Below are 25,691 nucleotides of genomic sequence, written 5' to 3'. Positions count from 1 at the left end.
GAGCATCCCGCTGTTCCAGTGCTGACCAGGAGGCCGTAACACAGGGAAGAAAATCCCCTGGGACACGGAGGGGTTGGCCGTATACCAGCTCAGCTGAAGATGAAAGAAGGTCCTCCTTAGGTGCAGTACGGAGCCCCAGCATCACCCAAGGAAGTCTGTCGACCCAGGTGTCGCCTCGGAGATCGGCCTTGAGAGCAGCTTTCATCGACCGGTGAAAACGTTCACACAGGCCATTGGCCTGTGGATGGTAAGCCGTAGTGCGGTGGAGGGAGACACCCAACTGCTGGGTAATGGAAGTCCATAACTCGGAAGTGAATTGGGCCCCTCGGTCAGAGGACAGATCAGAGGGAACATCGAACCGGGCGACCCAGGTACCGATGAACGTGCGAGCCACGTCAGCTGTAGTAGTCGCAGTGAGTGGGACAGCCTCCGGCCAACGGGTGGTCCTGTCCACCATCGTCAGAAGGTGAGTGTACCCCCTGGAGGGAGGAAGGGGTCCCACCAGATCCACGTTGATGTGGTCAAAACGCCTCTCAGGCACATCAAACCGCTCCAACGGGGCTTTAACATGTCGATGGACCTTCGCGCGTTGGCATGCCATGCAGGTCTTGACCCAACCTCCAATGCCAACCTTCATCCTGGGCCAGACAAATTTTGCTGCCATTAGGCGCTGTGATGGTTTCCTGCCCGGGTGCGAGAGGCCATGGATAGCGTCGAAAACTTGTCGTCTCCATGCCCGTGGAACAACTGGCCTTGGCTGCGCCATAGATATATCACATAGCAACGTCGTGCCATCATCAACGAAGGGGACGTCCGCCAACTGGAGACCAGTAACCGCCGTCCTGCATGCCTGGATGTCTGGGTCTGAAACCTGATCCGCAGCCATACGGGCGTAATCAATTCCCAGGTGGACAGCACCAATGGCGGCCCGCGAGAGGCAGTCAGCCACGGGGTTGTCCTTCCCCGCCACATGCTGGATGTCAGTGGTGAACTCAGAGATGAAAGCCAGATGGCGCTGTTGCCTGGCAGACCACGGTTCAGACACCTTCGCCATAGCAAAAATTTATGGTTTGTGGTCTACAAAAACAGTGAAAGGGCGAGCCTCCAGCAGGAAACGGAAATGTCTGACCGCCAAGTACAGGGCGAGGAGCTCACGGTCAAAGGTGCTGTACTTCTGTTCGCTGGAACGGAGTTGTCGGCTGAAGAACGCCAGGGGTTGCCAAATGCCCTCGACCAACTGTTCATATACACCTCCAACGGCATAATCCGAGGCATCAGTTGTCAATGCCACGGGAGCCTCAGGCACGGGGTGCGTCAGCATGGTTGCACTCGCAAGGGCCTCCTTGGTATCCAAGAACGCCTTTGACATGTCGTCGGACCAGGCGATGGCATGCTTGGGAGTCTTGCCCTTGAGAGCCCCATACAGGGGGTGCATTAGGTGGGCAGCCTGAGGGATGAACCGATGATAGAAATTCACCATCCCCAGGAACTCCTGCAAGGCCCTAACCGTGGTAGGGCGTGGGAGCCGCAGCACCGCTTCCACCTTTACTGGTAAAGGGACAGCTCCAGCAGCAGTGATGTGGTGGCCAAGGAAGTCCATGGCAGGCAGACCAAACTGACACTTTGCTGGGTTGATGATTAATCCATGCTCTCTGAGGCGACTGAAGAGGAGTCGGAGGTGTGTTAGGTGTTCCGCCTTGGACGTGCTGGCTACCAGGATATCGTCTAGGTAGACGAACACGAAAGACAGGTTGCGCAGCATGGCGTCCATTAACCTCTGAAAGGTCTGAGCCGCATTTTTGAGGCCAAAAGGCATCCTCAAAAATTCAAAGAGCCCGAATGGGGTTATAACTGCCGTCTTGGGGATGTCCTGAGGGCTAACCGGCACCTGGTGGTATCCTCTCACCAGATCCACCTTTGAAAAAACAGACGCTCCAGCCAGGTGGGCTGAAAAATCTTGTATGTGTGGAACCGGGTAACGATCAGGTGTAGTGGCGTCATTAAGGCGCCGGTAGTCGCCACACGGACGCCAGCCGCCGTTGGGCTTTGGAACGAGATGGAGCGGCGAGAGCCCAAGGACTGTCGGACCGACGAACGATGCCCAGTGCCTCCATGGAGGCAAACTCATTCCTAGCGATGGTGAGCTTGTGTGGGTCGAGACGACGAGCCCTAGCATGTACTGGCGGGCCCTCCGTGGAGATGTAATGCACGACTCCATGCTTAGTGGCCGCGGACGAGAAGGTGGGTGTTGTGATGTCCGAGAACTCCAACAGGAGGCGGGAGAAATCATCAGTGGGCGCGACGGCGCTGGACAGTGTCATTGTGGCCGTGTCACTGCGCTCACATGCTAAGGAGCCAAAAGTATCAGCATTGACGAGCCAGCGATTCCCCACGTCTACCAAGAGACTGTTGGCGCAGAGAAAGTCAGCGCCTAGGAGGGGAGTAGACACCTTGGCCAACACAAAATCCCAGCTGAAACGCTGGTCAGCAAAACACAATGCCACGGTGCGTTTGCCAAATGTAGGGATCGCACTGCCATTGGCAGCTTCAAGGGCAGGGCCCCGTCTCGCTGAGTGAAAATCCTGAGTGGACGTCGGCAACACGCTCACCTGGGCACCCGTGTCACATAAAAAACGGCGGCCGGAAAGTGAGTCGGTGACGTACAGCAAGCCTGCAGGATGGCCAACACTCACGGCTGCTAATGAGTGGCAGCCAGTGCGTTTCCCGACCCCCCGTAGTTACAAGGTGGCAAACACTTTTTAGCTTTGTTCCCAAACTTTGCGTGGTAAAAACACAACCCCGACGGCCTCACCCGGCGGGGCATAGCCGCGGCAGAGATAGAGAGTGGCTGGAACCCCTGCTCATCAACGGTGTAGGCTGATGCTGCCACACACCTCTTCCCAGCTGAGAAAAATACATCTGCTTCCCTAGCTAGCTGGCGAAAGTCAGTTTTGATGGAATTAGCCATAGGTAAACGCACATAGTCTGGTAGCTGTTGCAAGAAAAGCTCCTTAAATAGAAAACATGGCCCATGGTCCCCCAGCAGAGCTAACATGTGATCCATCAATTCAGAGGGCTTTGAGTCACCCAATCCAGGTAGAGAGAGAAGCTGGCGAGCACGGTCAGATTCAGACAGACCGAAAGCCTCCTTCAGGTGTGTTTTTATAGCCACATATTTGTCGTGTGTAGGTGGGTTTTCCAGCAAACTCACCACTCTCGCCGCAGTTGAGTTCGTCAGGGCTGCTACCACATAGTAGTACTTTGTGGCGTCCGCGGTAATGTCCCTGAGAGCGAATTGGGCTTCAGCCTGTGCAAACCAAGCGTTGGCGCTCCGCTCCCAAAACTCCGGCAGCTTGAGTGAAACGGCGTTCAAAGTGCTGCGATCCGCGTTCTGTTGTTCATCAGGCATGTTCAATGTAATCTCCGAAATACGTCCAAGAGAAACGTCAGGGTCACCAATGTAGGAATGCAGGTAATAATAGTGAAAACGGAGTCGTGTTCCGATGCAAAAATACTATTTTAATACGCACTCTACTGTCGCACAACAACACTGCCATTCATCTTTCATTCGTCTCACTTTAACTACGTCATCCCCCGCTAAGGATCACGGGAGATGTAGTAAACACCACCTAAGGCTAGAATGCCGTGAATGATGTCCCAGTAGCCACTACAACGCATTACTTATTTTCAATTTCATCTTATTATTTTCTATCTTATTCCTCATATTTATTAAAATGGTTTGATCCACACATGTAGTATAATTATTCTGGTTTACCTGTTTTTATTTTTATTTTATTTATTTATTTATTTATTTATTTATTTATTTATTTATTTATTTATTTATTTATTTATTTATTTATTTATTTATTTATTTATTTATTTATTTATTTATTTATTTATTTATTTATTTATTTATTTATTTATTTATTTATTTATTTATTTATTTATTTATTTATTATTTTTACACCCCTTCCCCTTCCCCAAGCATAGCTGTCTCTTAATGACACGGTACAGACAGGATGTTAATTGAGAACTAGTTGTAAAATATATCTGCATATCTGTAGTGTCTTGATTTTGTGCTGAATAAAAAAAATATATGAACAGTGTGTACTTTTACTTTAGATACTTAAGTACATTCAATAGCAAACACTTCTCTACTTTTACTTAATTATAATTTTAATGGAGGACTTTTACTTTTACCAGAATACTCATTATCTAAGTATTTCTACTTTTACTTAAGTACTGTGAGAGAGCCAATGAAGAGCCACTTGTCTTGTCACCTGGCAGTCAGGGGCTCCCAGGTGGGTTAAAGGAACACACCAACATTTGGGGAAATAAGCTTACCGTCTTCTCCAGAGAGAGACAAGAAGATAGATACCAGTTTCGTCTCTGTGCGTTCAGTAGAAAGCTATCTGGCTGCATGTTAGCCTAGCTTAGCACAATGAATGGAAGTGGACAGTGCTGGTTAGCCTTCGGGAGAGGGGTTAGTTGGACAATGCCTAGGCTAACCGGCCATGTCCACTTCCATTCATTGTGCTAAGCTAGGCTAACAGATAGCTTTCTACTGAACGCACAGAGAGGAAACTGGTATCTATCTTCTTGTCTCTCTCTGAAGAAGACGGTAAGCTTATTTCCCCAAATGTTGGTGTGTTCCTTTAATATTTGAACTAGTTATTTTATTGTGAAGTAGCTAGTAGTTTGGTCAACTACAGTTATATTATCGTATAGCTTACGCTCTGCTCGTAGTGGAACCTTATCCCTTTCAATCTAATTCTGAATATAATTTCTCCACATGTACACACCCATCCGCCTGGCCACACCCACATCCGCTCCTCTACATAAGTGGGGACGTGGCCATACTAACAGCTCCTTCCCTATTTTCACCAGCGACAAGTGTCTGTATACACCACTTGAGTTTAGTGCCGAAATAGTTGTTGGAAAGGAGCTACGTTTCAAGTTTCAAGTTTCAAGTTTCAAGTTTCTTTAATAGTTGTCATACAGAAGTACAGAATACTTTCATACAAAATGCTTCTTACTGTTACGCTCCAGAGACTGTGCTAGACAAGATAGTATCAAATAACATAGTATAGCATGTAAATTAGAAGTAGAAAATGAGGTCACAGTGTTCAGTATAGACATATGTACAATGTTCGATGCAGAATAGACGTAACTGAGTTACCATATAATATACAATACTATGCAGTGTACTAATGTACAATACTATATAGTGCAAAGCAGAAATGGGATGAGGTACAATTTAGGTACAATTTACAGTAAGGTGTACGAGTTGTAGTGCAATCCTTCATCAATAAATATAAAGTGTGGGGAGTGGGTGCTACAGTGTGTTTGTTTAAAGTGAGTGTGTGCTATAAAGTGTGTGGAGTGGGTGCTACAGTGTGTTTGTTTAAAGTGTGTGCGTGTGGATGTGTGTGCTATGTGCGTTTGATGGTTGTTATTGTGTAGTGTTCATTGTTCGTTGAGCAGCCTGATGGCCTGGGGATAGAAGCTTCTTCTGAGTCTTTCTGTGCTCGCCTTGAGACTCCGGTATCGCTTGCCTGACCGCAGCAGTTCAAAGAGGCAGTTGTTCGGGTGACTGGAGTCTTTAATGATTCTCTTAGCCTTGCCCCTGCACCGCTTGTTGTAAATGTTCTGGAGGGTGGGGAGCCCCCCTCCAATTGTGCGTTCGGCTGAACGTGTCACTCTTTGTAGTCTGCTTCGGTCTTGTGCAGTGCTATTCCCAAACCAGGAGGTGATGTTGCCAGTCAGGATGCTCTCTATTGTACATAAGTAGAAGTTCTTAAGGATCTTCTGACTGACTTGGAACTTCCTTAGGCGCCTGAGGAAGTAGAGGCGTTGTCGTGCCTTCTTCACAACACTGTCAATGTGTGTGGTCCATGTCAAGTCCTCGGATATGTAGGCTCTGAGGTACTTAAAGCTGTTGACTCTCTCAACCGGTGCCTTGTTGATGCTGAGGGGGCTGTAGTCCTTGACCCCCGACCTCCTGAAGTCCACAATCATCTCCTTTGTTTTGCTGACGTTCAGGGAGAGGCTGTTTTCCTGGCACCATCCCGCCAGGACCTTGACCTCTTCCAGGTAGGCCCTCTCGTCGTTGGCAGAGATCAGGCCCACCACCACTGTGTCGTCAGCTAATTTGATGATTGTGTTGCTACTCCGCTGAGCCACACAGTCGTGTGTGTACAGGGAGTAGAGGAGGGGACTCAGAACACAGCCCTGGGGGGCCCCTATGTTGAGGGTGATGGATGAGGAGGTGCAGTTGCCTGCTCTCACCACCTGGGGTCTGCCCGTCAGGAAGTCCAAGACCCACTGGCAGAGGTCATAGTTCAAGCCCAGGTCCCTGAGCTTGGCTATGAGTATGGAGGGGACTATGGTATTGAATGCCGAGCTGTAGTCGATGAATAGCATTATCACATAGTTCCCCTTCCTCTTGTCCAGGTGTGATGCTGCTGTGTGCAGCACATGGGCTATGGCGTCCTCCGTGGACCTGTTGGGGCGGTATGCAAATTGCAGGGGGTCCATGTTGATGGGGAGGGAGGAGCAGATGTAGCCCTTTACTAGCTTCTCAAAGCACTTCATGGCTATGGAGGTGAGAGCTACAGGGCGGTAGTCGTTGAGGCAAGCAGGCTTGGATTTTTTGGGTACAGGGATAATAGTGGACTTATTCAGGCAGGTGGGGATGACAGCCTGTTCTAAGGACAGGTTAAATATGTCAGTGAATACCGGGGCCAGTTGGTCGGCACAGACTTTTAGGACGCGGCCGGGGATGCCGTCCGGTCCTGCTGCCTTCCTGATATTCACTTTTTTAAAGGTCCGCCTCACCTCATGCTCTGTTACCCTGAACACTGAGTCTCCATCAGCAGCAGACCCCCCCCCCCCCCCCCATTGCCGTGGCTTGTGGGCTGGTGTTGTTATTACCAGCATCAAACCTCGCATAGAAGGTATTGAGGTCATTTGCTAAGGAGATGTCACTGTTCAGTTTGAGGGAGGTGCCTTTGTAGTCTGTCATCGTTTTGAGCCCCTGCCACATAGCTCTGGAGTCAGCCTGTTCAAACTGGAGTTCAATTTTATCCCTGTAGCGCCGTTTGGCCTCTGTCACTGTCCTCCTTACGTTGTATCGCGCCACCTTGTGGTCATTCATGTTGCCTGCCACTAGGCCGTCGTTGTATGCTTTGGTGCGCGCTTTCAGAGCTTCACGGACGGATTTGTCTACCCAGGGTTTTTGATTTGGGTAAACTCTAATTGTGGTAGTGGGGATTGTTTCTTCCACCAAAGTACGAACATAGTCCAGCACTGTCTCCGTGTAGACATTAATGTTACATGGCGGTACGTGGACATTGTATCTTATTTTTCTCTCTCTCGCCAATTTACGAGAAAAGCTAAGACATAATGTTTGCACCTTCGGAGGGTTTGGACGCTCACAACGTCACCTTTCACCATTGCCGCGTCCTCCGTGCGTCGTGGGGCGTCTCTGACTCCGCGGTCGTGGCAGTCAGATATGCGGCGCCCGGTGGTGAGTTTGCCTCTCCGAGGGGCCGTTGAGCCTCCATCTCCCGTGAGATGGCCTGGTTCCGGCCCTGGTTCCCCCGCCAGTGGACAGTCGGCCGATAGACCGACAGCTCCTCTGGTCGCTGGGGATTTGTGACGCAGAGTCTTCGCCTCTGCTCGCTCTCGTCGTAAGGCGGCGAGCAGCAGGGGCGAGCGGCCAGGCTTTGATGTTGTGCTGGAGCCGGACGAGAGTTATCTTGCCTCGTCTCCATTTCCGATGGAGACTGAGGATCATATGGAGGGGGCGAGAGCTCTCTTGTTCGATGCCCCAGTGGAGACGTATCATTCTGCCCCTCGGGGTGTGGCAGGGAGTGTTGCGTCTCCTTGGGGTCCCTTGTTCTCCGGTGTTGGGTTAGAACCGCCGACCCTGAGACAAGATGCCCAGCTATCTGCCGCGTCGGATGGTGGCACCGGACATGGCAGCCTCCCGTACGTGAGGGACGCGAGTGATGTGGAGGGAGGTACGCAAGGGGAGTTGCTTGCCTTGTTCCCCGAGCTCATGGCGGCCGCCGCAGCCTCTGCCAGCACCTGTTCCTGATGACATGATAGGTCATCTCTGGCAATGTCGTCCTGTGAGAGAGACGGGCGTTGTCTGCCCATTCTTCCCATCAATGGAGGCCTACGTGAAACAGGGACAGGTAATCTCACGCATCACTGGCCTTACCCCCGCCTACGTGCCAGTCACGCGGGTGGCGGGTTTGGTCCAGGGGCTAAAGGACGGGGTGCCTCGGCTTGATAGCCCGATGGCATCCATACTTTGTCCCGAAATGGTGTGGGAGCCATTGCGAAACCCGGTTCCCCAAGGGAAATCGGCTAGGCAGATGGCTAATTGGAGTGGCCAGGTGTACATCGCCACGACTCAGAGCCTAGCTGCGACTTCCAACATCGCGCAGCTAGCGCGCTTCATGTCGGGGATGATGGCGGGCGGGTCGGTATTGGATGACCATCAGCAATATCTTCACGCCCAGGCGGCTGGAGCCATCCTGCACCTAACCCAGCTGCAGGCAATAGCCGCGGGGAAGGAGCGCGCCCTGGCCACTCTATCCCAGCGCCACCTTTGGCTGGAGCAGGCGCGGGTGCCGGAGCAGAAGAGGATTCCCCTGCTCACGGCCCCCCTCTCCGATGCTGGGCTATTCGGGTCGGCCATGCAGCAGATGACGGCAGCCTGCAGAGAGATGGAGGAGGAGCGCTCTGTGCTCCAACCCCATTTCCCCCGACCCGATGCCACCGGTGATGTCCGGAAGAAGCAACGCCGGCAGAGGACTATAAATCCTCTACATCCCACTAGTAATCCAGAACTATTTTATTGCACTGTAAAAAACTGTGATTTTATTATGTCTGCACTTTATGTGCTCATTTTATGTCTCACTATTTTACTCTGTCTATTCTATCTTATTCTTTGTATTATTGTCTATTTTTTTTTAAACTGAATCAAACCATGAACAAGGTGGCCTGTTGGGATGTTAGATCCTAATGTGAAAAACTGTGATTTTATATGTCTGCACTTTATGTGCTCATTTTATGCCATGTCTTTTTCTGTTGTAAAGGACTTTGAGCTGCAGTTTCTGTATGAAAGGTGCTATACAAATAAAGTTTATTATTATTATTATAATTATTACTATTATTATTATTATTATTATTATTATTATTATTATTATTATTATTATTATTATTATTATTATTATTATTATTATTATTATTATTATTATTATTATTATTATTATTATTATTATTATTATTATTATTATTATTATTATTATTATTATTATTATTATTATTATTATTATTATTATTATTATTATTATTATTATTATTATTATTATTATAATTATTATTACTTCTACCCTAACCCTAGCTCTCCATCCTTGCTGTTCAGTTTCTGCTGCCAAATCTGCATATCTAAGCCTCCTCCACTGAATCCTCCCAGGGCACCGTCAATTCTATCAAAGAAACTATCCACTCATTTACATTTACATTTTACATTTAGTCATTTAGCTGACGCTTTTATCCAAAGCGACTTATGTTGTACAACAAGACAGCAGGAAGGGTACAACTCTATCAGCTGAGTAACAATGTTCATCAAAGTGTTGAGTGCTACAGTGTAGGTTAGTATATTAGGGCAAGTGCATGACAGTAAGTTTAGTTAGGGTTAAAGTTTTAAATTTTCTTTATAAAAAAAAATATATATATTTCAGATAATGATTACTTACTCACTTGTAGACCATAACACTTGGTCTGGCCTCAAGCTAACTACAGTATCTTTCGTGGAACAACAAGTTTTCCTTCCAAATCTACCTGCATGTCCCAATCATTAGCTCCCTTTAGACTGACATTCCTCTCCCTCACGGACAAATGGAATGGCTGCACTCTACCCGATTACATCCTGAATTCACCTGTACTCTTCTGCTTTCAAGTCCTGCTGCTAAGCTTTTCAGAAACCTGGTTACGACACAGTCGTGCCATGTATACAGACCTTGAGAAACGTCTCACAGAACCTTCCTGACAGAATATGCTTCAAGGTTACCGTCTCTGGACCTGATGTTGTTTCTGTTGGAAGTACAGCGTGAACGAGCGCAGGGCATGGATCGGTACCACATACCACATGTCTTATTGATGAGTGAAAAAAAAATATATACTGTATATACAATGGAACACATGACAGCCCAGCTAGAATAGAATAGAATAGAATAGAATAGAATAGAATAGAATAGAATAGAAATACTTTATTCATCCCGAGGGAAATTTGGCACTACAAATCGCTCTCAGTAAACAGTAAACATTTCGGTAAACAAAGACAAAGTAACGAATAAGAATAAAAATAAAAATAAGCCTACGAATAAAATACGGTCCGGGGTATACATTTCCTATGTTATGTATATACATTCTAATATAAAATATACAATAAGTGTATAGTAAAGTGTAAAATTGTACAATGTTGGTTTAAAAGTAAAAATAAAAGTCCAGGAAGATGGTACTGTCCCCCTGTGCTCAGTGATGCAGTGAGGCACAGTGATGCATTATAAAGCTACAGTTGAAGATGCCTCTCTTTGAGAGGAGGTGGAGGTCAATGACTAGCTATCTTTGGTAGGCTTGGGACATACTGGTTTGAGACAGGACGGAGGGCAATATGCATAACATAAGTACGTATGTGTAGGTGTGTATACTATCGGTCTCTAGAGGTAGAAGTAAGAGCGACCCAACCCAAGGTTATTTATTTTTCTTATTTTTAAGTGTTTACTTTTTGTTTGTCTTTGTACTGTCATGTTGTATTGTTGCTGGCAATAAAGTAAAAATAATATATATAAAGTTGCCGTCTCTGTACACAGTGGACACGATGGGTCCCCCCATCTACCCACTGTTTTAGATTCTGTGGTGATGAAAACACGTCATAAGTAGCCCCTGTTTTATACCATTTTCCTCTTCTCTACACTTTCCCAATTCATCCACTGTCCCTGTTTAGCCTGGGCCACCGCCTTTGTACACCTCACTACTTCCTCTTGTCGCCATACCTGCTCCACTACCAGCTTCCTCTTTACTGTGGGACCTGCTTTACTCCATACTGGCTTCCCCTGAGCTGAACCCCAGGCCCCTCCCGGCCTTGTAGCACATTGTCTGCAAAGTCTGTACACCTAAGAGCTGCCTCTGCTTCCTGTACCACCTGTCTCGGATTCCATTTCCTCCCTTTAGTTGTTTAGTTGAGACCAAATTTCTAACTTGTGTATCTTTGCTCCCTCATAGCAACAACCCTGTTCTCACTTTCACCTGCTTAAAAGAACACGCCAATTAGCTTACCGTCATCTCCAGAGAGCGACAAGAAGATAGATACCAGTTTCCTCTCTGTGCGTTCAGTAGAAAGCTATCTGGCTGCATGTTAGCCTAGCTTAGCACAATGAATGGAAGCGGACAGTGACGGGTAGCCTAGGCATTGTCCAACTAACACCTCTCCCGAGGGCTACCCGTCACGGTCCGCTTCCATTCATTGTGCTAAGCTAGGCTAACATGCAGCCAGATAGCTTTCTACTGAACGCACAGAGAGGAAACTATCTAGAGGTATCTATCTTGTCTCTCTCTGGAGAAGACTGTAAGCTAATTTCCCAAAATGTTGGCGTGTTCCTTTAAACCCCTCTGTTAGACTAGTTACTGAGAATGCCTTTCCCATACAATGCCACAATTACTAAGACACAGAGGAACTCCTAGCCATTTCCTAATATACTGTACAAATTAACCAAATTAATCTCTCAAGGCTTAATATAAGCGGTTCATTCAACTCCCTATTATATACCATTGTTGAATTAAGGGACTCTGTGTGGGGATGTTAGTGACTGTCTAACTGTGTATATGACTGTTTGCACCTGTAACAGGTTACCTATGCATATATATCTGTCTCCACCGGAGGGCGCTCTAGGCGTAGCTACCGGAGTATTCTACCGTAGAGGGAACTATATAAGAGGTCGCCCCCTCTCATTTCTTTCTTTACTCCAACGGCTCTCAAAGAGAGCAGAGCTCTGTACATCTACTGCTTATATGTGAATAAAGAAGTCAAGCCAGTTCGGGCACAATAGAGAATCCATACCTCTTGACCACATTATTGTTACCCCAAAGCGTGTTCTGTTAACAACCATCTACCCATACCTTTCCCTGTGTTATGTGTACATTCATGTGGTGGTGGGTACTTACTGTCTTTTGTGTTGCATTCACATGACTGTAGTGTTTAATTGATTGTTTTGTAATTAACACAGGTGTTTTGTAATTAACACAGGTGTGGTGACGAGAGGCTCCACTCTATATAAACAGACCGGGAGCATCGTCATTTGTTCTTGTTCTTCTGCTTGTTCTACCTTGTTTTTTTGTGTCTGAACCAAGGAGGCTGGTGCAGCTCTCCACTTAAAAATATAGTAAATAAATATTATTATTTTGCTAAAAACGTGTCCGACTTCATGCTGTCCACCATTTTGCAACCAAGGCCTATGGGGAAACAAGCCATCTTTTTGTGACTGTTGAGGCCTTAGGGCAAGACATACAGGCTTGGTTGTAACACCCTGGCTTGTTCATTATAGATGGAACCTCTTCCTCATCTACATGAAACTCTCTCTGTTAACGTCCCTCTGGTCAATGAAACTAGGCTTAAAATTCAGCCCACTTGAGAGATTCTCCTTTCATTTGTATTTAATTGAAATACAATGCATTGCCTTAGTTGCCACGGTTACCGGTGTCATTATCATCCGTGTAATCCCTAATTGGTGGGCGGCAGCACAGCCCGCCCTGCCATCTCTCCCCACCTACCGCATACCTCGATGCTCTAATTAGTACTTCCATCACCACTGTGGGGGAATAATACACACACTTGTCGCACAGTTTCTTGTAGATGGGTGCGTAGGAGGAAGAGAGAAGTCCTGCACACTGTCATTTTACTTGCAATAAACGTTATTGAATAGAACATTCTGCTCCTTCATCAGGTAATATTGATGCAAAAAATAACATACCAGACAACCAGTTTTACCTGATGAAGGTCTAAGGACTGAAGGAAATAGTGCACTCTGCCATAATGCCTATCTCTAGTTTCTGCCACGCTGTTGTATAGTACTAAAACACATTTTAATTACCTCTTGGAAATGGGTTTTTTCCAATCACCCCTGACACTCTAAACTTTAAAGAAATCAAAACCACTCCAAATAAGGTCATGTGGTACCGAACCGCATTTGCCGGGTCTAAAAATACCACATGTAATTATTGTTTTTCTATCTCGGCTGATGAATCTGGTGTGGTCTATGCACCCTGCAAAACCTGGGATTCCTGCTTTCTGCACACATAGTATCTATTTAAATGATTCCTTTCTAAATAGTTTACTAACCAATGTGCCTCAATGATAAAGAACATCTTACCTTTTACATTCAGAATCAAATAAAATGTATTTGTAAAACCCACAAGTTATTGTCCCCGTGGGCTGGACAAGTATTCTTTAAACAAGTCAAGAATAAACATCACAATAAATCAAGAAAAAATAAAAACATCATGAACAAAAAACAAAAACAACACTCCCAGACACCCCATAGCGAAGCTAAGGAAAAACTCTGGGAGGGGCAGGAGACGGAGAGAAAGTAGGGAAGGGGAGGTGGTAGGTTGGAGGAGGGTGGTTATGGGTAGGGACAGTTGAGCGCTGCGAGAGCATGTATAGGTTTTGAACCTGGATTTAAAGGTGGAGAGTGAGGGAGAGTCTTTGATGGTCTGAGGGAGGGTTTATTTACCACTGTTCCTTTAGGAACACGCCAACTTTTGGGGAAATTAGCTTATTTGCTGCCTGGGCACAGTGATTTCACGCTTCACCTGAAAAGTTTACCCAGAAACACGCGTTCATTGAGTGAAGTGGATATCATCAGATAGTTAGCACAGAGCTTTTCAGGTGATGCGTGAAATCACTGCGCCCAGGCAGCAGTGGTTCTGCAAAAAATAGTTCAGAGTATGTATCTGCTTAGAAAACGAAAATTTCTAATTATAATGTTATTTCTCCACATGGTAAATACACAGGTCACAACATGTTTACAGGAACGTTTTGGAGTTGTATTTGGAGTGTATTTCATGACTGTTGGGAACGGCTAGCTGGACTAACCTACTTCCAGTGAATGACGCTAAGCTAGGCTAACCTTACGGGTCTTTCTACTCCTACTGCATGCACAGAGAAGAAAAGCGTATGTATCTGCTTGTCTAACTCTGGGGTAGATGGCAAAATAAGCGAATTTCCCAAAATGTTGGCGTGTTCCTTTAAGCCCATCTAACACATTTATCAAATCCATATTAGCTGTCTCCCATTCCTTGCTTTCATTTCCTTTCATTTAACTCTAGCTTTCTGCCTACAGCTCATGACACACTGGCCTCAGTACCATCTACATCCTCCTACAGCTCTTCTCTCTGGCCTCAGTACCATCTACATCCTCCTACAGCTCTTCTCTCTGGCCTCAGTACCATCTACATCCTCCTACAGCTCTTCTCTCTGGTCTCAGTACCATCTACATCCTACAGCTCTTCTCTCTGGCCTCAGTACCATCTACATCCTCCTACATCTCTTCTCTCTGGTCTCAGTACCATCTACATCCTACAGCTGTTCTCTCTGGCCTCAGTACCATCGACCTCCTCCTACAGCTCTTCTCTCTGGCCTCAGTACCATCTACATCCTCCTACATCTCTTCTCTCTGGCCTCAGTACCATCTACATCCTCCTACAGCTTTTCTCTTTGGCCTCAGTACCATCTACATCCTCCTACATCTCTTCTCTCTGGCCTCAGTACCATCTACATCCTCCTACAGCTCTTCTCTCTGGCCTCAGTACCATCTACATCCTCCTACAGCTCTTATCTCTGGCCTCAGTACCATCTACATCCTCCTACAGCTCTTGAGTCTTCTCTCTGGCCTCAGTACCATCGACACCCTCCTACATCTCTTCTCTCTGGCCTCAGTACCATCTACATCCCCTCCTACATCTCTTCTCTCTGGCCTCAGTACCATCTACATCCCCTCCTACATCTCTTCTCTCTGGCCTCAGTACCATCTACATCCCCTCCTACATCTCTTCTCTCTGGCCTCAGTACCATCTACATCCTCCTACAGCTCTTCTCTCTGGCCTCAGTACCATCTACATCCCCTCCTACATCTCTTCTCTCTGGCCTCAGTACCATCTACATCCTCCTACAGCTCTTATCTCTGGCCTCAGTACCATCTACATCCTCCTACAGCTCTTCTCTCTGGCCTCAGTACCATCTACATCCTCCTACAGCTGTTCTCTCTGGCCTCAGTACCATCTACATCCTCCTACAGCTCTTCTCTCTGGCCTCAGTACCATCTACATCCTCCTACAGCTCTTCTCTCTGACCTCAGTACCATCTACATCCTCCTACAGCTCTTCTCTCTGACCTCAGTACCATCTACATCCTCCTACAGCTCTTCTCTCTGGCCTCAGTACCAACTACATCCCCTCCTACAGCTCTTCTCTCTGGCCTCAGTACCATCTACATCCTCCTACAGCACTTCTATCTGACCTCAGTACCATCTACATCCTCCTACAGCTCTTCTCTCTGACCTCAGTCCCTTCCTGCTGACTTGTCGTACAGAACTTGTAAGTCTCTTTGGATAAAAGCGTTCAGCTAAATGACTAAATGTAAATGTACCGATCAATGCAGCAAGCCTGCACTCCCTCTGCCGAGCACTTCTTCCTTCCCTGAGGTATATTCTGAAGCCACTCACTGCCATTCACTGTTCTGCCAGTCACAAGGACAGATCTGGAGCTTCTCTCCCTCTACCGCTCCACCCTGCCCTCCAATGAATGAATGACCTTTATTTATATAGCACCCTTCACAGCACGAATGCACAGGGTGCTTTACACTACAGCTTAATATAAAAACACAATAAAACAAAATCAGAAATAAATGACAACAAACAAACAGCAGTTAAAAACAGTGAAACCAGATAGAAAAAGTAGAATAAAAGAATTTGGATAAAATAATGAGTCACTAATTAAAACAAAACTATAGAACAGTGAGGACAAGAAAAGGTGCCTATGCATGATCAAAAGCCTGTCTGAACAAATGTGTTTTTAGTTGTTTTTTAAAAGAGTTTTCAGAGGGGGCAGTTCGCAGGTCCAGGGGGAGAGCGTTCCAGAACCTTGGTGCTGTCACCTCGAAGGCTCGATCACCCCTTGTTTTTAGCCTGGACCTGGGGATCACCAGGAGGTGCTGATCGGCAGATCTGAGTGAGCGGGTGTTGGTGTAGGGATGGATGAGTTCCGTGATGTAGATAGGGGCCTGACCGTGAAGTGCTCTGAAAGTGAAAGTGAGGACTTTGAAGTGAATTCTATAGTGTACCGGGAGCCAGTGCAGGGATACCAAAATGGGAGTGATGTGACATGATTTTTTTGACCTTGTGAGTAGCCTGGCTGCAGCATTTTGGACCATTTGTAGTTTATCTGTGGATGATTTGGTGAGACAGGTGAAAAGTGAGTTGCAGTAGGTAAGCCTAGAGGAAATAAAAGCATGCACGGATAGTTCTAGTTCAGACTGAGATATGATGGTGCGCAGTTTTGCCATGTTTCTGAGGTGAAAGAAGCAGGTGCGTGTGAGTGTTTTGACATGTTTGTCTAGGTTCATGGCCTGGTCAAAGACAACACCCAGGTTTCTCAGGTGGGGACGTATGTTGTCTTTAAGGGACCCCAAGTGAGTGGCCACTCTAGCTGCAGTCTTTTCAGCTGCTACGATCAGCACCTCCGTTTTATTTGCATTTAACTGGAGGAAGTTACTCCCCATCCAGCTTTCAATACCGAGCAGGCACTCCTGGAGAAGGCTGAGTTTCTCCAAGTTGTCGGGTTTAAAAGAGCAGAGTAGTTGTATGTCGTCTGTGTAGCAGTGATATTTAATGCCGTTGAATTTATTGATGAGGAGGCCTAGGGGAAGCATGTAAATGGCAAAGAGGAGTGGTCCTAGCACCGATCCCTGTGGTACCCCACATGAGAGGGCGGTGGGGTCAGATTTAAAAGGACCCACAGCCACCGAGAACGTTCTTGTGGTATAATTCCCTGCTCAAACTGTAAAACTATTATGAAATATGGGTAGGAAAATATGGTTGAAGTCTGCATTCCCCAAAACAGGTCGACCGCTACTGGGAAAATCTGATAACTGTAAGATGCAGTGCACACACCCTAGATAGATTCATTCTGTTATTTATATATAACTGTTCTGCTAGTCCACCAAAGAGTATTCTAGACACATTTCTTATAGAAGTTACTTTGGGGGTCAGAGCAGAGGCTCTGGGGGTCAGGTGATGTCTCATCTCCCCCAGAAGGGAGCAGGTCTGAGAAGAGTGATTTAATCCCTCTCACGTCCTTTGCCCCCTGCCACGGTAAACATAGTTTAGGTCTTGAGACAAAGTGATTTAGCATACAGTCTTAACAGTAAACACAGTATTCTCCTCTCCCCCCACGTTGGAACGTAGTAAAACAATAGAAACTGGGTTTCTAGCTGGCTAAATTTAGCATTTGAATAAGTTCCCAGACTCCTACTAAAAGCTAGAAATAGCCTCTGAATAGACAGGCTTGTTTACTAAAGCCAGACCCCCACAATAGGTTGTGAGTTGGGCTACTCAGCTGCCGGCTGTAAAAGATAAGAGCCATTTGGGGGTTCTAGAACAAAGGAGTCACCTAGTCCCTTCATGGTGGGACAGGAAGGGTTTTAAATAAAGCCCTAGTTACATTTAAACACAGAGGAAAACCATTTGGTCTATAAGTTTGTAATCACCACCAAAACTAATGGGAATCCAGTAGGAAAACTAGACTCAAAAGTTATAAAATAGTGTATTATATAAAGGATAACTCCAACATTTTGGGAAATTAGCTTATTTAACATCTTCCCTGGAGTTAGACAAGAAGATACATACCTGTTTTGTCTCTGTGCGTGCATTTAGCTTAGGGAACAGACGCTCCGTTAGCATAGCTTAGCTTCATCACTGGAAGTGAGGCGGGACAGTACCCTGGCGTTCCCTACAGGTTTGTTGATATTCTCATTCCTTCAAAGGATCTGAACCGATTGAAGTTTATGGATACCATGACTTAAAATCCTCTTACCTTGACGATTAAAAGCCTCCCCAATTTAGAAAACAGTAATCCAATGGCTGGTATTGATATACTGCACGCTAACGGAGCTAACCAGCAACCGGACACTCAAGCAGATAACGAGAGCAATGACTTCCTTTCTGGGGGGTTTCAAAATAAAAGAGCGACGTCTATAGCAGCGGAAAACATTTATTTTGTACATTATCTAACGTTAACACAAACCTAAACTAACGTTACAACTAACCTAAAGTTAGTTTAGGTTCGTGTTAACGTTAGATAATGTACAAAATAAACGTTTTCCGCTGCTATAAACGTCACACTTTTATTTTGAAAACCCCAGAAAGGAAGTCATTATATTTGCTTTACACATCCTGTTCTGCATTAGCTCCGGTTAGCTCCGAGCGTCCACTAGTTAGTAGTATATTATCAATACCAGCTATTGGATTACTGTTTTCTAAATGTTTTTCTGGATTACTGTTTACATTTTTATTTTGTTTCTATTTTATTTTATTTTATACATATATAGTTTTTGTTTTTTGTTTTGCATATATATATATATTTTTTTTTTCTTTTCTTTTCTTTTCTTTTTTTATGTTTAAAATAGTACACTCATTTGAGTAGTGGAAAAGGGGTAGGATTAAATAAGTGTATACTTCTTCCTACTCCTTTTCGAACATGCAGATTGAGTTGTTTTTCTTTTTTGTTATTGTTTGTTGTATTCATTGCATGTTCGAAATAAAGACTTCAAGTATTCAAGTATTCAAGTATTCTAAATTGGGGAGGCTTTTAATCGTCAAGGTAAGAGGATTTTAAGTCATGGTATCCATAAACTTCAATCGGTTCAGGTCCTTTGAAGGAATGAGAATATCAACAAACCTGTAGGGAACGCCAGGGTACTGTCCCGCCTCACTTCCAGTGATGAAGCTAAGCTATGCTAACGGAACGTCTGTTCCCTAAGCACGCACAGAGACAAAAAAGGTATGTATCTTCTTGTCTAACTCCAGGGAAGATGTTAAATAAGCTAATTTCCCAAAATGTTGGAGTTATCCTTTAAGAAAAGACCAAACTAGACTCTTATTCACCTTTGCAAAGTATAATTAAGCCAGTAATATAGGAAAAATAAGAGATTAAGGTGGCAAAATAGGGGTAAATACATTTAGAAAGGTAATTTAAAAAGACAATGTTAAATGCAACAGGATTGTCTTAAAACCAAAGAGACTAAGATAATCATTTGAAGATCCTATAATCAAAAATAGGTTAACATAGGTATTTAAGACACTAGGAAATTCGGCAAAAGAACTAACCTGTTAGGTAATTAAAGTTAAGAAAAAATCCTTGGGTTTTAAGTTAGTAAAATCAAATATTATACCTTTAAACGCTAAGACTCCAGAACAATATTCTTGTTCTTAAATATTAAGGACGGCCTCTTAAAGGTAATCAAAACGGCCGTGATATGTTTCAGCCAATCAGGATGAAGAGATACTCCCCTCTGACGTAATAATCTAGCATATTCCAAGAGGAGGAGTCTAAGCTTTAAAACTAGCATGTACGGTAGAGAAAAAGAGACACACACACGCTTTTTGAAACCACCCATGAAGAGGACGGCGAACGAGAATAGAGGAACTGCTTGAGCTGAGAACGAGAAAAGAATCCCTTTGTTGTCATCAGACAACAGAGAAAATCAACAAGATCGACGAGGCTCGACCATCGAGCCTACATTGAAGACCATTTCTTTTTAACTACTTTTGATTATTCTGGTATTGATGACAAACGGCATAGTGTTTGTTATTGCACATATTGCACTCCTTTTTCATTGAACCAGATCCATTGTTGTTCACTTCTTGGACTCTGAAATAAATCCGGATCTGAACAGTAAACAACTTCTCTTCTCCTCATTGATGCTTCCACTCTCGGGTCGTTCTACAAGACCGTGTTGGTCTTTATAAGTAATAGGGGTTTATCAAACGGACAAAACACAACGCAGGGTACTATATACATCTGGTTTTTAGAGGCAGAACCATCGACCCCTATTACTATATTCTCTCCCTCAGATAAGAGGCAAACCAGTTTAGAGCGCTCCCAGAGATACCCACCCACTCCCTGAGCCTGTCCAAAAGGATGTTGTGGTTGACCGTGTCAAACGCTGCGCTCAGGTCTAACAGGACCAGAATAGAGCATTCACCAGAGTCAGCAGACATCAGGAGATCATTGGATACTCTGAGAAGGGCAGATTCAGTGGAGTGGAGTTTGCGGAAGCCAGATTGGAATTTGTCACAGATGTTATTTTGCGACATGTGGGTGGTGAGCTGGTTGGCTACAACCTTTTCTAACACCTTTGATGCAAAGGGCAGCTTGGAGATGGGTCTGAAATTATTATGGATGGTGGGGTCTAGGTTGGGCTTTTTAAGGAGTGGCTGTACGACTGCCTCCTTAAAATAGATTGGGACAGAACCAGAGGCTAGGGATGAGTTTATGATAGTGACTAGACTGGGGCCAACAGAGCAGAAAACTTCCTTAAACATGGATGTAGGAAGGATGTCTAGGGGGCTCGAGGAGGTCTTCATGGAGGTGACTAAGATGGTGAGATCATCCAGAGAGACAGGTGAGAAATCGCTCAGGGATGCTTGAGTGGTGGGATGGAGGGGAAGGGGGGATAGAGAAGGAGTGATGTTTGCCATTATGTTTGCAACCTTGGTGACAAAAAATTGAAGAAAGCGGTTACAGTCCTGATTTGACAGCACTGGTGTAGGGGGGGGGGGGCTGACAAGTGTGTTAATGGTTTTAAATAATACTCTTGGATTGTGCTTGTTGGATGAGATTAAATTACTGAAATAGGTAGCCCTGGCGGACTTTACTGAGTTATTAAACTCAGCCCTCAGCTCTTTGAGGTATAGCAGATGAACTTCTAAATGAGAGGTTTTCCAGCATCTCTCTGCTCTGCGGCAGTTACGCCTGAGCTCACAGATGTTGTTGTCAAGCCAGGGGGAGGGGTTCACAGGACGAACGCTGCGTGTTGCTAGGGGCGCTACGTCATCTAAAATGGCCGTGCAGTGTGTGTTGAATTTGTTAACCAGACAATCAACGTCATCAACAGAGGACACCAAAACATTTCTATCATAGCTAGCAAGGAAGCTATCTATAGCTGTGCTATTGATAATACGAGAGCTTTTAACACACTTCAATGGAACAAAGTCATTATCGAACGCTAGGCTAAACAAAATACAGATGTGATCGGACACCAATAACTCCTCTGTGCTAACATTGACCTCAGTCTAGCTGACTTTTAACCCGATCGTGAACACAAGGTCTAACGTGTTGCCTTTGCAATGCGTTGGACCGGAGATGTGCTGGGTGAAATGAAACGAGTCCGTAACATTTAAAATGTCAGTGGCAAAGTTATCAGAGCTCTTGTTTACATGGATATTAAAGTCTCCAATCAGCAAGACCCTGTCCAAGCGAATAATGGAAGCTAGAAAGTCACCAAAATCAGCGAGGAACAAGCTATTTTTCCCAGGGGGTCGGTAGATCAGTACACAGTGAAAGGGGTTTGTGTGCCCAATTTTATTCACAAGTACCTCGTAAGATGAATAAGTTCCAGAACTCACCCTCCGTGAGGAGAAACAGTCCCGGTGGACAACAGCCAGTCCACCCCCTCGGCCGGAGGACCTCGGGGCGCAGGAATAAGCGCAGTTCTGTGGGCACAGTTCATTGAGGTGGACAAAATCATCTGTTTTTTGCCAGGTTTCCGAAATTAGCATGTAGTCCAAGTCCTTTGAGACGAAGAGGTCGTTCAAAAAGAACGATTTGTTGGCTATGGATCTAGCGTTTATTAATCCAAAGCTGATGAGGTCCGATCCAGTTCTGCCGAACGTAGAGGCTCGAGGTAGGGGCCGCAGGCAACCGGGCCGGGTTACAGGACTCCGACACACAGACACCGGGGCCATACTCGTAAGCCGCCGCCGGTGGATCACATGAGTGGGGCCGATAGCATGAGTGGGGCATTCATCCTACTCATTTACATTTAGTCATTTAGCTGACGCCTTTATCCAAAGCGACACATTTTGTACGACAAGTCAGTAGGAAGGGTACAACTCTATCAGCTGAGTAACAATGTTCATCAAAGTGTTCAGACTTGAGTGCTACAGTGCAGTGTTTCCCTTATATGCAGTCAGCAGCGGCGAATCAGGACCGCTGCTGCTATGAACTAGACTACCCCCTGAATAAAAAAAAAACGTTAATTATTATATATTTTGTATCATTCCATTTGGGCTGTGGGGGGTGCTTAATGTCAACTGAAGGAGTCGACTGAAGGCTTCTTGTCCTCTGCGAAAGCATGCAATTGGTCCACCAGATGGATACATCTTGATATTTGTCTATAGTGTGTTCATTAGACAGGTGAATTCTTCTTTCAGTGCCTCTGTGCCCGTTTTCTTAGGCAGTTAGCCTCGCTGGTATGCGCGCCATTAGCATTAGCCACGCTTCTAGACCTCTTTGCTTTTGGAAAGAGTGAAAGATATATATAATTTTTTTGTGTGTATTTGACTAAGAGGTTGGCTTTCGATTGATTAGTCGACTATTCGACTAGTCGTGGTCAGCCCTAGTAATTTGTAATCAGATTTGTTATTTGACTTGCCACAAATCTCACCCCACTTATTGTCTAGTGATTGATTCCGTATTTACAGGTGAAGACTGACCTGAGGAACAGGCTGCAGGGAGACCATCTGGCCGCTTGTATGCGTCTCAGCATCAATGGGGCCCCTACCAGTGAATTCCCCTACCAAAGAGCCCTGGAGCTTTTCTTTCAAAGGTCCAGGAAAATGAAATGCTCTAAGGCAGAATGTAGCCTATGCCACTGAGACTTCTTAGGTGTAACTTGCTGTTGTAGTGTTATGATTTGTGTAGGTTAGACAGTTAGTATGTTCTATGTATCTATGTCTATGTTTTCTATTTATATTATCTATTAAATCATCTATATTTATGTTGAATGAATGAATGAAAAAGTTATTTTTGAACATGTATTCTCCATATTCCTCCAAACAAATCACAATATCAAGCTCTGTCATACATAACAATCATAATGAAAAAGAAATTAAGCAAAAAGTCAAGAGCAATGTAGTTAATTTGTTGACATGTTCAAAAAAGGAGTAGAGGGAAGCTAAGCTTATTGATCCCTACCCCCTTATATTTAAAAAGAATTTCTTCCATTACATTTGACTTGATTTAACATAATTTAGTATAATACATTATATACTATACTTTGACTTATAGTACAAAAAGAAAAACTTGAGTCACTTGACAGCAGTAAATACAATACCACACTACATAACACAATATAACATAACTTTGTTTATCCGCATTACTCAATTCTATATTTATCTAATGTGTATTTTTTAAGCTGCTTTTTAAATTGTGCCATATGTTTACTCATTTTTATGTATTCAGGTAAGTCATTCCACAACTTCACTCCACAAACGGATATGCACATGCTTTTCAGCGTAGTGTGTACCATTGGTTGTTTAAGATTCCCTCTCCCTCTTAAATTATATTCTCCTTCCCTGTCTCTGAACCATCTTTGAATGTTGCTTGCAGATTTATTTATATCTGGCTTTGTATATGTTGAGAGCCGACGGGTTGTCTCTTATCTATCTCAAATCACCTACTTGAGATAGACCCCTGTGGCCGCCCGATATCCCCCAGCGAGGTGCTAAACTCGCTAAGTTCTCGGGTCAATTACTATTCCTAATCACGCTTACTTCATAGTCACTAGTTAGTTATATCCAGTTGATATGAAATATAAGCATAGAAGAGTTGTTAACCTCTTCTTTGTTTGTAATAAACCAAATGTATGTCTGGGAGAACTCTTTTGCCTATAATAATAGTAATTATTATTATCACCATCACCATCAACACCACTATCATAATTTTTTAGGAAAGGCCTGTAATGCTAATCATTTGTAAGCCTGATGATATTACTACTCTTTTAATAAGTATTACTACTGCTAATAGTGTAATATTAGCGTACTAACACTAATCATTATTTGCAAGCCCCATAACCCCTTATCAGTTCGACAGGTCCATCAATCCGTGGCCCGATCGTCATGCCCTGCAGTGGCTAGACTCTCAGTTTCCCACAAATCCAATGGACCCCGTCGAACACAGAGATACCGGCTCCCGCAAACAACAAACAGTGCCATATATACATATATATTATATCCTTTATATAACTTTAGCTGAAAAGCAGTAACCAGCAATTGATTCAATCTGCATGGCTTCCAGAATATAGCTATACCGAGTTACCTCAGATGAGAGCAGGGCGAGGCCAGCGTCGTGGCACATTGTGATAGAAAGCAGTCCACGAATTCAATAAGTATTTCAACAAAGTTGTTTTAATTAGAAAAAGTAAGTTACAAAGATTCTGTCTTGAACATTTCCAATCCAGTAAAAATAAGTATAAAACAGAACATCTCTCATAGCATATCAAAAACTCTCTTTGTCGCTATCATTTAAAAGATTTAGCTAAGAGCTTAGCATAGCTCTTCAAAATCTAAAGAGTATTCTTCCTAGGGAGGTTTACTCAAAAATTGCCAGGCTATGCCCCATACACCGCTCGACATTGCATGGCTCTATAAAAACTCTTCAAAGTGGAAGAATCTGACTCGACGAGACTGGAGCAGTCACTTATATACAGGTTCTGTATCATATCAAGACCTTACTATTGGTCTAAATACAGTGATGTCATTTCTACCATCCAATCAACACATAACACACTCAGTAAGGATGAACTCCTCCCTTTCTAGTCGTTACATTTACTGGAGAAGTAACAGATTACTTTGTGTTGGGAAAAACCATATGTCTTCATCTGTATCTAGCAGGGGCCCACAAGGTCATAGACACATTCCTAAAGGCGTCCAGCATTATTGAATGAAACAATTGCCCTGCTGTAATATACAGTACATGGTCCTTCTAGCATGAATAGCCTAATACACTTTTATATATATATACAGATATATACAGATATATATATACATGTACAATACAGTACTCATATACATTGGTGGATATGTTTTACACATCATACATGTGTTAAAACATCATACAGAGGTTCTCCCTCTGCTTCTCCCTCTGCTTCTGTCAAGGTCAGCGCTCTGTGACCACATTCCTGGCTTTACTAACAGTAAGAGAAGAGGCCCACACAAAGACATTCTTCATAATCACTGACGCTTAAGTCATCTCTTAATGTATGCTTAGATTTAAAACAGATATATACAATAAACATATGCTTAATCCTTTACATCCTACAAGTGACAGAGAGAACAGGATGTCATAACAAAAAGTGTCACTAGTTGTTTGTGGCACTTCAACACCGCCTCTGTCATCCTGGTCAGTCACTTTCCACTGTCCTAATAGCGTCTGTACGGGGGGACAAGATGGCAATTGCAGGGTCACGATGGCTGCGACTCTCAACACCCCCTCTGTCATCTTGGTTCCCTGGTGCCCTGGTAGCCGGCGGGAAGACTTGCATCTGTTGTTCCCTGGCT

This window comes from Notolepis coatsorum (assembly GCF_963971535.1).
Source record: "Notolepis coatsorum genome assembly, chromosome: 13".
In the NCBI taxonomy this organism is placed as follows: Eukaryota; Metazoa; Chordata; class Actinopteri; order Aulopiformes; family Paralepididae; genus Notolepis; species Notolepis coatsorum.
The sequence above is the reverse complement of the archived record's forward strand: the minus strand, read 5'-3'. Positions refer to the sequence as shown.